Here is a 14,700-nt window from a genome sequence, read left to right on the forward strand (position 1 = left end):
TAACTATATTTTCATATTCTCCTGGGTGTGTCTTCAATATTGGCACAAGAATTCTCACAAATAAGTTACCAAGTTTTGGAGAAATTAGGTTGAGCAAAAGGAATTATGTTTTAAATTTTTATCATAAGAGTATACATTACTGAATTGTTAAAAGCTGCAAGTAGCCTAAAAGAAAAAAAAGTTTTCTTGACTCTGAAAAACAAAACAAAAAGAATCAGCAAATGTTTTAAACAAAAAGTCATAAAAGATTATTTCCAGTCTGCTACTAGTTCAGCCCATGCAATTAACTCCCACTGTGCTCAATATTGGATCAGCAAACCTCATGAATACACAGCTCTCCATAAGAATCCTGGAAGTTTTCCTCTTTATTCCAATGACACCATCTCTACATTTATCCATAAATCTACATTTAGGAGTACTCCTTGGAGTTCTATAGCTGATTAGAAACTGCCTTATAAAAGGATCAAAGTAAAACAACAATTGTGGATGACAAAAGTCTTAGAACAGCCATGTTTAAAGACACAATTGACAAGGAAATTTAGTTACTTCTCTGGCATACAATAATTTTACATAATAATCATAATTACTACTGATAACATATACTAAAACATCAGAATCACAGGAATCTCTTATAATTTTGGCACACATACTAATAACACATTTATATAAATATAATCCAAAGAAGGCTAAACACAATTTCATATTTGAGAATACTTCCTGTATGAATTTATTATACCAAATAAGCCAAATGTGTCTCTTGGACTTAAGGGTACTTAATGTCAAAAAATTAATGAAGACTGAATTTAGAATTTGATTTTGGAAAGTTTGTCAAATATAAAGAGTTTAAAATACTTGATATCACAAAATAGGATCACAGATCATTGTAAAATAAGTCATTCATTTAGCCAAAGTGATAAAGATTTTGTTAAAAAGGCAAAAATCTTTATTCTTTGAGAGGGGAGACTTAATTCCTCAAACAATAAGCCAAAATAAAGACAGCATAAGGCCAATTAAGTCTGTCTCTCAAACCTATTAAATTTTAATCATCTTGACCATAAAGATGGAATTTCCATAAACCTTTTTATAGTCTTTTATAATTTTTTTTTTTTTTTAAAGTGGGTAAGTGCTCCAAGAAAAGCTTGTTAATCTGACATGGGGGCCCAGATGCTGGTCCTGCATTAGTGTACCTTTGGTATTAATGTTTATAGAGAAACTTTGAACTAATTTTCTCTCTCAAAATCAGCCCTTACAATCTTATGCACCCACGTCTTTCAGGATAGTCCCTGAGCCTAGAGTGGTTGAATAGTTTTAATTTCTGGCCCTGTGCCTCATGAATGCAGTTCATGATGTAATAACCTTAATTTAAAACCTTAAATCACCTTAAATTTAAAAATGTTTTAATCTCAGTTTTCCTGAGACAAACTCTCGCCTCCCCCCATACAAAACTAACAAAAAATCCACCACCTTCTGCCGTGTGATTGCTTTTCAATATGGGGAGTACATTTAGATAACTTGCAAGCTAGGCTGGGCGTGGTGGCTCATGCCTGTAATCCCAGCACTTTGGGAGGCTGACGCAGGTGGATCACCTGAGGTCAGGAGTTCGAGACCAGTCTGGCCAACATGGCGAAACCCCATCTCTACTAAAAATACAAAAATTAGCCAGGCATGGTGGTGCGCACCTGTAGTCCCAGCTGTCAGGAGGCTGAGGCAGGAGAATTGCTTGATCCTGGGAGGCGGAGGTTGAAGTGAGCCAAGATTGTGCCACTGCATTCTAGCCTGGGCAACAGAGTAAGACTCTGCCTCAATCCCCCCAAAACCTTAAATTACCTTAAATTTAAAAATGTTTTTATCTCAGTTTTCCTAAGGCAAACAAAAAACAACAACAAAAAACCCCCACCACCTTCTTCAGTGTGATTGCTTTTCAATGTGGGGAGTATGTTTAGATAACCCGCAAGTCAAAACGAATGAAATGAAAACCACTGTCTTCCACAATGGTTGAACTAGTTTACAGTTCCACCAACAGTGTAAAAGTGTTCCTATTTCTCTACATCCTCTCCAGCACCTGTTGTTTCCTGACTTTTTAATGATCACCATTCTAACTGGTGTGTGATGGTATCTTATTGTGGTTTTGATTTGCATTTCTCTGATGGCCAGTGATGATGAGCATTTTTTCATGTGTCTGTTGGCTGCATAAATGTCTTCTTTTGAGAAATGTCTGTTCATATCCTTTGCCCACTTTTTGATGGGGTTGTTTGTTTGTTTTCTCATAAATTTGTTTGAGTTCTTTGTAGGTTCTGGATATTAGCCCTTTGTCAGATGAGTAGATTGCAAAAATTTTCTCCCATTCTGTAGGTTGCCTGTTCACTCTGATGGTAGTTTCTTTTGTTGTGCAGAAGCTCTTTAGTTTAATTAGATCCCATTTGTCAATTTTGGCTTCTGTTGCCATTGCTTTTGGTGTTTTAGACATGAAGTCCTTGCCCATGCCTATGTCCTGAATGGTATTGCCTAGGTTTTCTTCTAGGGTTTTTATGGTTTTAGGTCTAACATTTAAGTCTCTAATCTATCTTGCATTAATTTTTGTATAAGGTTTAAGGAAGGCATCCAGTTTCAGCTTTCTACTTATGGCTAGCCAGTTTTCCCAGTACCATTTATTAAATAGGGAATCCTTTCCCCATTTCTTATTTTTGTCAGGTTTGTCAAAGATCAGATGGTTATAGATGTGTGGTATTACTTCTGAGGGCTCTGTTCAAAGACTTGGAACCAACCCAAATGTCCATCAGTGACAGACTGGATTAAGAAAATGTGGCACATATACACCATGGAATACTATGCAGCCATAGAAAAGGATGAGTTTGTGTCCTTTGTAGGGACATGGATGCAGCTGGAAACCATTATTCTCAGCAAACTATCGCAAGAACAGAAAACCAAACACCACATGTTCTCACTTATAGGTGGAAATTGATCAGTGAGAACACTTGGACACAGGGGGAACATCACACACCGGGGCCTGTTGTGAGGTGGAGGGATAGCATTAGGAGATATACCTAATGTAAATGATGAGTTAATGGGTGCAGCACACCAACATGGCACATGTATACATATGTAACAAACCTGCACGTTGTGCACATGTACCCTAGAACATAAAGTATAAAAAAAAAAAAAAATTGATGCTGTGGTGAGGTGGCTCACACCTGTAATCTCAGCACTTTGGGAGGCCGAAGAGGGCAGATCATGAGGTGAAGAGATGGAGAGCATCCTGGCTAACATGGTGAAATCCCGTCTATATTAAAAATACAAAAATTAGCTGGGCGTGGTGGCACACCCCTATAGTCCCAGCTACTCAGGAGGCTGAGTGAGGAGAATTGCTTGAACCTGGGAGGTGGAGGTTGCAGTGAGCCGAGATCGCGCCACTGCACTCCAACCTGGCGACAGAGCGAGACTCAGTCTCAAGAAAAAAAAAAAAGATGCCAAGTCAAACATAAAGTTATAGAAATCTACCATAGGATTGTATAAGGAGACCAATTTTATTTAGATTGGTAGTTTCAAATTTAGTTTCTATCTTTTAACTGGATTTCTGAGCTCTGGGCAGAGCCCACACTGAAGCCCTGGTTCTCCAAAGAGGGAAACATCATGGGCCTGTTCTGAAGAGACGAGGCCATGTAGTGCTTTTACAGTGCACTTTGTTACAAAGACTTTTCTGTAAGTGTCTAAGCTATGTCCTGTCTTAAACACCAAAGAGCAGCCCCTGTGGTAATAACTATTCTAGTTAAAAACAAAACAAAACAAACAGGTAACAATACAAAAGCAAGCAGTTTAAAAATCTGAGAAACTTGTCTGTTTACACTCTTGGTGTCATAAGGAAAAACAGAGCTTCTCCCTAAAAAGGAGTCTGGAATCTTCTTTGTTTTCATTAAGGAATCCTAGGCTGTTAGAAACTGTTTTAGGTCCTTCATGCAGCAGAAGGTGGTAAGAGGAAGGAAAGATAGGTAGAAATAAATGGAAAAGGCAGAATTCAGTCTACTGAGAAGAAGAAAACCTTTTTCTCAAAAAACAAGATTCTAGGAGAGAAAGAAAGCATAAAGGCCTTTTAAATACACACACACACACCTTGATAGCCGCTTTTAATTAAGCTGACTTTCAACCATCAAACTGTTCAAAACATCCTTTTATATCTCATTACCACATTTTAGCTGGGACAAATTGCTTATATTTAAAAAGTAACAAATATAAAAATATGAAGCCAGAAAGGACTTGATTTAAGAACCAATCCCAGGTGTCATGGTGAAAAAAGGGCAAAAGAACGAACCACAGTGTGGGGTGGTGGCCGAAGTTCTTTTGGTTTCACTTGGCTAGCAATAGGTAGCCTTGTTACATAAATAAAGTCCCTGTGTTGTCAAATCTTTTTTTCTTTTGCTGGCTGTTTTTTTTTTCTCCTCTCTTTTTTTTTTTTTCCCCCAGCTGTGGGAATTTAACCAATTCAGAGGCCTTATTCCTTTTAATTTGGAATGTTCTTTTGCATTTGATCAGGTCAGGTAGAATTGGTCAAACCCAATGGGATAAAGACCGAAAAAACAAAAACAACAAAGAAACCAGAAACAAATCAACAACAACAACAAAAACAAGCAACACAAACGATGCTTGCACAATTTATATGACTACTGAACTCTTAATGGTAAGGAGAAATTAAGACCAGCTAGTTGTTAATCTTAACCTTTAGTTAATAAGGAGAATTTCCAAGACAAACCCTAGTTCAACTAACTAGGAATGGGGTCTAGGCTAAAGACACTAGGCTTCTAGTGTCCTAGAAGTAGGAAAACACTCAAACTTGCCTTCCCCGTTGGAAGCAAGCTGAAACTCCAGAAAGGTGTTGCCTGCTCTCCATTGTCATGGAAGCAGGCAAACTCACTTTTTCTTGTTGGAAGCGAGTAAAACTCCAGAAAAGGGGTTGTATAGCAAAGTAAACCTTAGATCCCAATCAAATTTTGGGAGATCAGTGATTCTCTGGAAGGGAGAGCTCACAAGCCTCAGCAAATCATCCTATTTGAGCAATAAAGATAGCCCAAGCTGGTACCAAGCATCGATAGGAAATTTGTTCAAGGTCAGGGGACCTCCACTGAGCCCCTTCCTGGTCACAAATTTGTAAACCAAAAAGTTCCTGAGACAAGTCTCAACCAATTCAGAAGTTTGTTTTGCCAAGGTTGAGGACATGCCCAGGAGACAGCTTTGTGCCTTTCTGCAAAGATGATTTTTGAGGGCTTCAGTATTTAAAGGGGAAAAGCAGGCTGGAGGGGAAATTGGGAGGGTATGGTCACATTACTGAATCCACATGTTACAAGAAAAAAGGAGCAGGTAGGGGAATAGCCAATTATGCATTTGTCTCATGCTCAGTAAATCTGTGCTGTACACAAGATAAGGTGAACACAGAGTGGAGATATTTGACCTTTATCTGTAGCTATCTGCTTAGGAACTAAAGGAAAGGCAGTTGCTTGCATGACTCCACTTCCAGCTTCAGTTTTTCCTTTAGCATAATGAATTGGAGTCCAGACTTTTTATTTTCCTTTCACACTCATAAGAGATGTCTAGTAACAAAAATGTGTTCTAGTTTATTATTTGAAATGCTATCTATTATTTATAATTAGGTGCAATAACCAAATAAGAATTGGACACTCTTTACTAATTGAATAGCTTTTAGACATGTATCTGCTATGGCCACAGTTTTTTTTTTTGTAAGAGATATAGCTTTTGTTTCTTACTATGGGTCCTGATACAATTCCCAAACAATGGTGGAAATTATAAAGAAACAGGTGATATGACTATTACCTGTAAATCATGACCAGAAATATAATACAGACCTACTTCATTTTGTTACACTTCATTGTGCCTCACAGATATTGTGGTTTCTTGTTTGTTTGTTTTAACACATTGAAGGTCTGTGGCAACTCTGTTGAGCAAGTCTATCAGCACCATTTTCCCAACAGTTTGTTCTTGCTTTGTGTCTCTGTGTGACACTTTGGTAATCCTCGCAGTATTTTAGACTTTGCATTATTATTGTATCTGTTATGGTTATCTATGATCAGTCATCTTTGATGTTACTATTGTTATTTTGGTGTACCACAAACCACATCTATAGAAAATAGCTAACTGAATTGATAGATGTATGTGTTCTGACTACTCTACTTTCCCCATCTCTCTCCCTCTCCTTGAGCCTCCCCATTTCCTGAGATACAATCATTAAAATTAGGCCTATGGGTAACCCTACAACGACCTCTAAGTGTTCAGGTGATAGGAAAAGTCCCATGTCTCTCACTTCAAATCAAAAGCTAGAAATGATTAAGTTTCATGAGGAAGGCATGTTGAAACTAGGCCTCTTGTGCCAGACAGCCAAGTTGTGAATGCAAAGGAAAAGTCCTTGAAGGAGAGTATAGGTGCTACTTGATTGAACACATGAATGATAAGAAAGTGAAATGGCCTTAATGTTGATATGGAGAAAATTTTAGTGGTCTGGATAGAAGATGAAACCAGCTACAGTATTCTCTTAAGCCAAAGCCCTCACTCCAAGTCTATGAAGGATGAGAGAGGTGAGGAAGCTGCAGGAGAAAAGTTTGAAGCTAGCAGAGAATGGTTCATGAGGTTTAGATAAAGAAGTCATCTCCCTAAAAATGCAAGATGAATAAGCAGGTGCTGATGTAGAAGTTGCAGCAAGTTATCCAGAACGTCTAGCTAAGCTCATTGATGAAGGTGGCCACACTAAACAGCAGATTTTCAGTGTAGACAAAAACAGCCTTCTGTTGTAAGAAGAAGCCATCTAGGACTTTGATAGCTAGAGAGAAGTCAATGCCTGACTTCAAAGCTTCAAAGGACAGACTGACTCTCTTGTTAGAGGTTAATGCAACTGGTCACTTTAAGCTGAAGCCATTTGCAATTCCAAAAATCCTAGAGTCCTTAAGAATTATGTTAAATCGGCCGGGCGCGGTGGCTCAAGCCTGTAATCCCAGCACTTTGGGAGGCCAAGACGGGTGGATCACGAGGTCAGGAGATCGAGACCATCCTGGCTAACACGGTGAAACCCCATCTCTACTAAAAAATACAAAAAACTAGCTGGGTGAGGTGGCGGGCGCCTGTAGTCCCAGCTATTCGGGAGGCTGAGACAGGAGAATGGCGTGAACCCGGAAGGCGGAGCTTGCAGTGAGCCGAGATCTGGCCACTGCACTCCAGCAAGACTCTGTCTCAAATAAAAAAAAAAAAAAAAAAAAAAAAAAAGAATGATGTTAAATCTACCCTGCCTGTGCTCCATAAATGGAACAACAAAGTGTAGATGTCAGCAGATCTGTAGACAGCATAGTTTACTGAATATTTTAAGCCCACGACCTACGGCTCAGAAAAAGTTTCCTTTTAAAATTACTTCTGATTGACAATGCACCTGGTTATTAAAGAGCTCTAATGGAGCTGTGCAAGGAAATTCGTGTTTTCATGCCTGTGAACACAACACCCATTCTGCAGCCCATGGATCAAAGGGTAATTTTGACTTTCAAGTCTTATTTTTTAAATTTATTTTTTAGTTCAATATGGTTTTATTTAAACATGTGTACAGCTGAAGGGGGGATGTGATCTTTGGTTAGGTGAAACCAATTTTCACAGTTCATATTTGGCCATTTTAGCTTTGTAGTGAATAATAACAGAAGAGGAAGTTTCTGTTCAAGATCCTCACTCCAGCACACTCAGCCAGGTGCCTGGCAAGATGACACATTTCCTGGTCTAAAGTTCACAGCCAATCCTCTCACCCAAATGGAACACCAATTCTCCTCCCAGCATACACACACACATACACATCTTATTTTCACTGCTCTACACAGGGCCCTGAGAATCCTTAATTTTAAAGTTGGGAAAAACGTGAAAGGATTCCTTAACTCATTGTCTGTGACAAATTCAACTACCTTTTAACTCTTAACAATTGCAAGTATAAAATATTTGAAATTTATGAGATGCTCCACTTTATGGAACAACTCAAATGCTAAAAAATTAGGTCAAGTGACATGCTTTAATATTTTAAAATGTTACTTAAAACTTATTGAGACAAGATAGCAGCACATTCTTGGTATTATAAACTCCTACTGACGACTGCTACTTGATAGCCAAAAACATTGAAAAAAGAGAAGAAACCATACTGGTATACAACAATGTCTGCAGGGAATGTCATGTTTTACGTTTTGTTAACTGAAATTAAATCTGACAAACCCAAAGATCTACAAAACTGACACTCATGTTATTTTAAATGATGAGGTAGGTTGTTTCCTGTGCAGTAAAGTGAAGATAACAAAAAAATCCACACAACTTCCAAATTCTCTTAAAAAAAAAAATTTCGGATTATAGTCACTTTCACAAACAAGACATTCATTCTTAAAGTAGAGAGGTTATACTCAGGCAGGTTCTGTACTTGATGTGTTACTTGGAGATTCAATAATCAGTCGTCTTGGGTCAATCAACTCTCTCCAAAATACAGTGATTTTGCTCTCCTGTGTCACAGCATACTCCACTACCTCGGTTCTATTTTCATTGTGATAAACCAAATCAAATTTCCCAGGTTCTCTCAAGGCAGGTAAGGATGGAAGAATTTGTGTATCTACTTGCTGGGTCTCTGGATTAGGGCTTAATATTCTTCTGGATGTTAGTTCTAAAAGCTTAAATGCAGTATTTTCTCCAACTTGAGGGGCAGTTGCTTACAGTGGTAACAGACTATAGTCCTTGTGTGTCTTTACTGGATTCTGGATAATAGATGAATTTGTTACCATGTCACTTAATTGCTGTTGCCTCTGGTTGTCAGTGCTTCTATTTACAATACAGGAAACAGGATGCCATCATCCTCCACCTCTCCCCCGCATGCCCCGTCCCCTAGCTCCGTTCCAAGAAAAAAGGTTCTCTCCTCTACCCCATCCTCTTCCTAAACTAGTGGGGAGAGACACACTAGGAGAAGGACCAGGAGCCTGTCTGCCACCATTTGAGCCAGAATACCTCCATCCAGCAGCACCTGCAGTATGTGATGACAACTCTGGTCCTGGACAACCTCTTCCTGCAAAAAGGCCTACTGTCTTTAAGAAACCAGCAGCACACTCCAGGGTGCTTGATGACATCAAGCATTGGTCATCTGACTCTGAACGACAGTCTGAAATAGAAGATGTTGTTCCAGAAGTCTTGTCCTTGCTGGGGGTAAGGCTAAAGCCAGATTTTATACCCAGTTTGTCCGCAGTTGTATTTTTGGTAGAGGGTCCTTCCTTTGATAGCTCAGTTGATAATTTCTCTGAGGAATTTTTGGCCTCCAAAGTGACTTTGCTGGGACCATCACTAATAGATTCATCACAAGACTCAGGAGACTCCGAGAAGGAACTGGGACTCTCTTTTGAGCAAATGCTTACACTACCTTTCCTTTTGGCTTTAACAGGCTGTTTCTAGCAGAACCTTTTGGAGAACTACATCTCTGATTGGCCCAGTCTTTTACTGCCTGTACTTCTAGAGACTTGGGATTCTTGGCCTTTTTTTTAATATTCACTTTTCTCTTTTTTCTTTGCTGATTTTCTTTTGGTCTCTTTGTTATCACCCGCTGTGCCACAGGTTGCTTTATTTTTTTCTCTTTTTTTTTTTTGGCTGACAGTCTGATTCGTAACAGCTTTTGGTTCCAGATCCAAGACCTTCTCATTATTGTTATTGTTCTCTTGCCTCTTCCGATGCTCCTTTGAATATTTGTAATCTGGTTCGGTTTCTTCATCCTCTAACTGAAATGCCTGCTTCTTGCTTTTCTAAGTGATAAATTAGTGTCACCATTACTGATGATTACAGAATTCTCAGCAACTCCTCTCTCTTCTAATTTAACTCTGAGGCAGCAGTTGTCTCTCACCAGGCGCACGCTCTCCCCCCGGGGCAGGAGCCCCCGCTCCAGGTAGGAGGTCCCCAGAACTGCAGCTGAAGCGCTGGTGGATGAGACTAGTGAGATCTGTGACGACTCGTCAGCTGTTCAAATCGACCAGAAGCCAGAAGGCCGTACAGTGCGGGGTAGCTGGCGGTGGGTAATCAAATTGAAGCCTTAGCCTGTTTCCGAGGCTGCCATCTTGCTCCGTGCTCAACGGAAGCTGACTTTCAAGTCTTATTGTTTAAGGAATACATTTTATAAGACCATACCTACCATAGATAGCGTTTCATCTGATGGATTTGGGAAAAGTAAAGTGGAAACCTGAAAAGGATTCACCATTCTAGATGCCATTCAGAGTATTTGTGATTCACAGGAGATCAAGGTCTCAGCTTTGTAAGTACTTTGTAAGGAGTGGATTCCATGGATGGAATCCATGGAATGATTTTGAGGGGTCTAAGACATCAGGGGAAGAGGTCACTGCATATGTGGTAGAAATAGCAGGAAAACTAGAATTAGAAGTGGAGCCTGACAATGTTGACTAAAGTGCTGCTGCAATCTCATGATAAAACTTGAACAAATGAGGAACTGCTTCTATGGATCGGTAGAAAAGTGCGTTTTTGAGGTGGAATTTACTCCTGGTGAAGATGCTGTGAATACTGTTGAAATAACAAAATACTTCAAATATTCCATACACTTAAGTCAATAAAGCTGCCGCAGAGTACAAGAGGATTGAGTCCAATTTTGAAAGAAGTTCTGTGGGTAAAAAGCTATAAAACATCATGGCATACTACAGGGAAAATGTCCACAAAAAGAAGGAATGGATGCGGCAAATTTCATTGTTGTCTCATTTAAGAAATTGCCAGATCCACTCCAGCCTTCATCAACCAGTACCTCCATCAGTCAGCAGCTATCAACATGGAGGTGATATCCTCCACCAGGAAAAAGACTGGCTGAAGGCTCAGATTGTTAGCATTTTTTAGCAATATTTTAAAAGTTAAGGTCTGTACATGTTTTAGACATAATGCTATTGCACACCTAATACATTTCAGTATAAACATAACTTCTATATGAATTGTGAAAAAAATGTGTGTGTGACCTGCTATATTGTATTATTCTCTTCATTGCAGTGGTCTGGAACTGAACCTGCAGTATCTCTAAGGTACAGCTGTACCCTAATGCCAAGTTCCCCCATCTGCTAATCATTTAGTGCCTTATGGAGAAACAACTGTTTTTATCAGAAATTAGAATTTAACTTTGGTCAATATACAATGCTGTTGATAAAGTAAGGCATACCCATGTATTTATTGACAGCTATGCAAACAATCTTACCTTTTTTTCTTCATGTTTCTTTTTAGAGAGGCAGTTTGTTTTATTTTGCTGCATTGTTACTGTAATTTCGAACTTTATAATTTAAACCTTTTTTTCACATCTTTCCACATCCCTTTAAATCTATAAATTTTATGTCCTTACCCAATTTCTCTCTGAAAAATGTTTTCCAGATGTAGCGATACTGTAATATTAATGCCAACCTAAATGTTAATATGCCATTCATTTGAGAAACATATTTGAGAGTCTTCTGTGTGCTAGTGTGTCCGGAATCGGTGGGTTCTTGGTCTCACTGACTTCAAGAATGAAGCCGCGGACCCTTGCAGTGAGTGTTACAGTTCTTAAAGACTGTCTGGAGTTTTTTCCTTCTGATGTTCGGACGTGTCCAGAGTTTCTTCCTTCTGGTGGGTTCATGGTCTCCGTGGCTTCAGGAGTAAAACTGCAGACCTTTGCGGTGAGTATTACAGCTCTTAAAGGCGGAGCGTCTGCAAGTTATTCCTTCCTTAAATCCGGAGTTGTTCCTTCCTCCCGTTGAGCTCACAGTCTCGCTGGCTTCAGGAGTGAAGCTGCAGGCCTTCGCAGGGAGTGTTACAGCTCATAAAGACCACACAGACCCAACGTCTGAGCAGCAATAAGATTTATTGCAAACAGGAAAAGAACAATGCTTCCCCACCATGGAAGGTGAGGCTAGAGGGTTTCCGCTGCTGGCTCTCCCATCCTGCTTTTATTCCCTTATCTGACCCCACCCATATCCTGCTCCTTTTACAGAGAGCTGATTGGTCCGTTTTACAGAAAGCTGATTGGTCCGTTTTGACATGCTGCTGATTGGTGCGTTTACAAAACTTTAGCTAGACCCAGAGTGCTGATTGGTGCGTTTACAATCCTTTAGCTAGACAGAAAATTTCTCCATGTCCCCACTAGATTAGCTAGACACAGAGCGCTGATTGGTGCTTTTACAAACCTTTAGTTAGACCCAGAGTGCTGATTGGTGCGTTTACAACCCTTTAACTAGACACAAAAGTTCTCCAAGTCCCCCCACCCATCCCAGGAACCCAGCCATCTTCATCTCTCACCCTCTGGGGCACCCAGCCCAGGCACGGTCCCCTCATCAAGCCCTGCAGGCGCCCGCTGGCCGCGGGGCCCACTGAGCCTGCGCCCACCCGGAACCGGGGCCGGTCCGAGAGCACCGCGCGCAGCCCTGGCTCCCGCCCGTGCTTCTCCCTCCACACCTCCCTGGGAGCGGAGGGAGCCAGCTCCGGCCTCGGCCAGCTCCAGAGAGGGGCCCCACAGCGCAGCGTCAGGCTTAAGGGCTCCTCAAACGCAGCCAGAGCCGGGAGAGATCGAGGGCTGCTGGCACGTTGTCACCTCTCACTAGGCATGTTCTAAGTGCACAGGAGACAATCAAGAACAAGACGGACAAGGTCTGCTCTTGTGGGACCTTACATTCTGTTAATAGTGGGAAGACAGATTTTAACAATGGATATGTTAAAAAGGCACTTGCAAATAGTGCATGCCAAAGAAAATGAAAACACGTAATAATAGAATGTGCTGCAAAAAGCTGCTTTGAGGTGGTGAATTTTTTTAGCTGAGTTGTGAATAATAAAAAAGAATGTGAATATGGATAGGATAGCATTCCACAAATAGAAAACAAGTATAAATATGGCGCTGTGCAGAAAGAAATGGGCTTTCATTTTCAGGGAAAGAAAGATGGCTGGTATGATATGGAGTGGAGTGAGCACAGGAGAGCCTGAGAGATCAGGTCAAGAAGTAGACAGGGCCAGGTCGTGCCTATCTTTTTTTTTTTCTTTTTTCCAGTATCTGTATGAGAGATAGGTTATGCCTGTCTTGAAGACCATGTTAGGAAGTTAGTATTTTATTTTAAGAACAAGATGCCAGTGGAATATTTTTATATGACCTAACAACATGTAAAATGAAAAGCACTTTTATTTGTGTGTGGAGAATGAACTTTAAGGGGAGAAAGATGGAAAGTAAAGAAATAAACTGAAAGACTATTGAAATAGTACAGCTGAGAGACAATGGCGGCAAGAAGAGATGGAGAAGGAAGAGAAGTGGATGACCTTAGGATGTATTTTAAAGTTATAGCCAAGGAGTTGCTGGTGGATTAGATGTAGAGAGTGAGAGAAAAAAGGGATCAGGAGTTACTCTTGGGTTTTGATTTGGGCAATTGGGTGAACAATAATGCCATTTATGGAAATGGGAAAAACGGGGGAGAAAAGTTCTGGAGGGGGTGAAAATCAAGAATAGAGAATTCTATTGAAGAATACAGACTAGAGATTGCCCTATTAAGTTGGAGAGGCCCATTTAGACATCCAAGTGGAGATTACTAAGAAGGAAGTAAACTCTGTGAGTCTGGAGCTTGTGGAGGAAGGCACTTTAGGGCTGGGGAAAATAATCTGGGAGTCATCAGCTTACAGGTAACCATGCCAGTGGATGAAATTATGTGGAGAGTGAATGTAGACAGAGTTGTGGAAATTTTCACAGTTTACATCAAGTATGTATGGAAGTCGCTTAACACTTTCAATTTAGAAACCTTTGCGATACATTTGGAAAGGCTAAAAAAAAAAAAAAGTGTCCATGAAATGCCTGAAAACCATGTCATCCCTTTCTGATAAATTTAAGCCTTGCAGTGCTTCTTCCAAGCCAAACATCCTCTGGCATGGTTTCCTCCTCCATGGGTCTAAAAGTTTTATGACAAAATAGAGAAATATATTTTTATTTAAGGGGATTAACCTCAGAGTGAGTGAGAACCTTCCTGCTTAGATTTGATGAATCTTTCTGGCATTGTTCTAGTAAGAGAAATTTTATCAAAAGGGAATGAGTATCAGTCTGTCTCAGACTATGTTTTACTTTTTTTCCTGTCACTTAGCTTTCTTGACTGATATGCTGCCGCTAAGTTTTAGGAGACCTTTGCATTAATCTGTTTCTCAGTAGGCTGTGCTGTGGGTATGTCTTACAAACAAGCAGCATAATTTGGCTACATACAAAGAGAATCCTTCTCTCAGGTTACTTTTCTGGATTTGAGTGTGACTTAGGAATCCTTGCATGAAATGCTATTTATCTTCCTTCAAAGGTGAGGATTTACTGGGAATGGGATTTTTCTTGTGCTAGAAAACACCCATCCTAGATTACCTTCAGTTCAAACTATTTAAAGCAGCATTTCAGAAGATTTAAAATATTTTAATATTTGAAAATATTTAAAATTCTGTCTAGAATGCTCTAGTAAGCCAGAAAAATTCTAGTGACAATGTTGAAAATTCTAGTGACAATGTTAACATTTATCCTATGAGGCTAAATGTGACCTGTATGTTCCAGAATATTCAGGTGCAGCAGAGCTTGGAAATACGTAAATTAAAATGATTTCTTCCTGTATGTTTCAACTCCAAAGCTAGTTTTGATGCTTTAATTTCATGTATATTCTAACAGATTACATGGTATTTAGTCATGTGTTGAAT

General features: G+C 39.8%; 1 pseudogene across 1 annotated transcript; it reads right to left on the reverse strand.

Annotated features, from left to right (window-relative positions):
* Positions 1–8,019: 8,019 nt before the first annotated feature.
* LOC112628385 lies at positions 8,020–11,244 on the reverse strand (annotated as a pseudogene). Its single transcript, XR_003120422.1, has 2 exons — positions 11,231–11,244; positions 8,020–10,134 (listed from the first exon to the last, which is right to left on the reverse strand). The product of XR_003120422.1 is annotated as a coilin pseudogene (transcript).
* Between the last annotated feature and the right edge of the window lie 3,456 nt (positions 11,245–14,700).

This window comes from Theropithecus gelada, chromosome 7b, assembly GCF_003255815.1.
Source record: "Theropithecus gelada isolate Dixy chromosome 7b, Tgel_1.0, whole genome shotgun sequence".
NCBI classification, from domain to species: domain Eukaryota; kingdom Metazoa; phylum Chordata; class Mammalia; order Primates; family Cercopithecidae; genus Theropithecus; species Theropithecus gelada.